Genomic DNA, 2,227 nt, shown 5'->3' with positions numbered 1-2,227 from the left:
CTCGAACTCACCAACCACAAGATCATGACCTGAGCCGAAGTCGGACGCTTAACCAACTGAGCCACCCAGGCGCCCCTTTTTTTAAATTTTTTTTAAGTTTATTTTTGAGAGAGAGAAAGAGTGCGTGCGTGCATGAGTCTGGGAGGGGCAGAGAGAAAGGGAGACCGAGGATCCGAAGAGAGTTCTGCACTGACAGCAGAGAGCCCGATGTGGGGCCAAACCCATCAACTGTGAGACCATGACCTGAGCCGAAGCCAGACACTTAACCAGCTGAACCACTCAGGTACCCCAAGATTTCTTTCTTTCTTTTTTATGGCTGGATAATATTCCACTGTGTGAGTGTGTGTGTGTGTGTGTGTGTGTGTGTGTGTGTGTGTGTGTGTGTATCACATTTTCTTTATCCATTTATCTACTGGTGGACACTTGGGTTGTTTCCATGTCTTGGCTATTATAAATAATGCTGCAATAAACATGGGGGTGCATACATCTTTTTGAGTTAATGTTTTATTTTCTTTGGGTAAATACCCAGAAGTGGAATTGTTGGATCTGATGGTAGTTCTATTTTTAATTTTTTGAGGAACCTCCATACTGTTGTCCACAGTGGCTGTATCCATTTGAATTGTACACCTTAAACTGATGAAATATAGGGTATATGAAATAGAGCTCAATAAAACGTTATATAAAAAGAGAAGCACACACACACACATACACATAGACACACAAAGAAGGCACTGTTTCTAAAGAAGGTCTTAAGTGGATTGAGCCATGCAGTAAGTTTAAATAGGTGATGCTAGACATGAAGTAGAGGACAGTTAATAAAGAGCCCCCACAGAGTTTAGAGCATTGTTATTGGCCCAGTTTTACAGGTGGGGAAATTGAGCTATGTAGAAATTTAAGGTCATACAGCTAGTACAGAATGGAAGCCAGATTCCAACCTAGGAAGTTGATAGCAAAGCTGTGGCCCTTAACTGCCACATTACTCTGTCTCCTTGAAACTCATGATTCTGCTTTAAGATAAAGGCAAGGAGGGGAACACCCACAACTGAAAATCTCTCAATGGCATGGCTCTCTCTTCCTAGGGCAACTCCTCAGTGCTCATCAGAAACACTCATCATTTGGGTGCCTATTATCCGTTTAATAGACATTGTGGAAGTCTGCCATTTCTAAAGCAAAATTCAGGACAAAGCAATCCTTTTGAAGATATTCATCATGCAGCTTCTCTCCTTCAGGGAAGTGATGAAGTGATGTCTGTCTACCAATGTGAATACTCAGCTGGTAATGATCAGATAGAAGGCTTTGTGACACAGTACCTGAATGTCAGAGCAACCTCTGAAAACTCATAAAAACATGATTGTATATAAGCTCTTCTGAATTTTCATGACTACCCAGAACAATACTGATTTGTCAGTATAAATTTAATATAACAGATTTCTGTTTCTCACATTTCTGTGCTTTTATGTAAGTATAGGGTTTTGTTTGTCAAACCTTCATTTTTATCTGATTATCAAATGAATACAAGGACAGAAATCTGTCTTTGCATTTTGGACTATTTCTGTGAGCTAGATACCCATGTGTGGGATAATCCCAAGTCAAAGGGTATGAACATTTTTAAGGTTCTTGATCCTCGTTTCCAAATTAATTTGCAAAAAGATTAAACCAATTTACACTCCCACCAGCAGTGTATGAAAATATATTTAAATGCAAATTCCAAACTGCAGAGAGTCTTTTTCTTAGGTATTTCACTTAAAAAAACAATTTTTTTTTAATGCCAAGCAAAAGCCGACCCAAGATGTTAAAAAAAGAAAGTCTGATATAAAAATGGAGCAGATAGTTAAAACAGCTTGGGCAGAAATAAGCTTTAAAAAGGCCCAAGCAGGCTGATAAAAAATTTTAAGGCATCATAGCAAAACACAATTCTGAAGGGACCATTAACAATTTGGCTTAGATTAGGATAGCGACCGCCAAGAATGTTGGGCGTGGTCCATGTACCAAATTCTGGTTTCGAAAAAGCTGGGTATTTAATTTTTTTAAATACTTCACTTTGTTCTAAAGGCGATGTAAATACCTAAAAGGAGTAGCATTGTGTCTGAATAATCAATCCCGTGGAGATGAAATGAACCCACGCCCTCAGAACTACGGTCAGCGCTTATCTCTCCTACACGGAATGCCTCGCCTCTGTAATCTGAGTCCAGCTTGCAACCACAATGACCGCTTCTACGTCTAATAA

Source organism: Herpailurus yagouaroundi, unplaced genomic scaffold, assembly GCF_014898765.1.
Source record: "Herpailurus yagouaroundi ecotype Mexico unplaced genomic scaffold, PumYag 29, whole genome shotgun sequence".
NCBI classification, from domain to species: Eukaryota; Metazoa; Chordata; class Mammalia; order Carnivora; family Felidae; genus Herpailurus; species Herpailurus yagouaroundi.
This window is presented reverse-complemented; position numbering follows the sequence as displayed.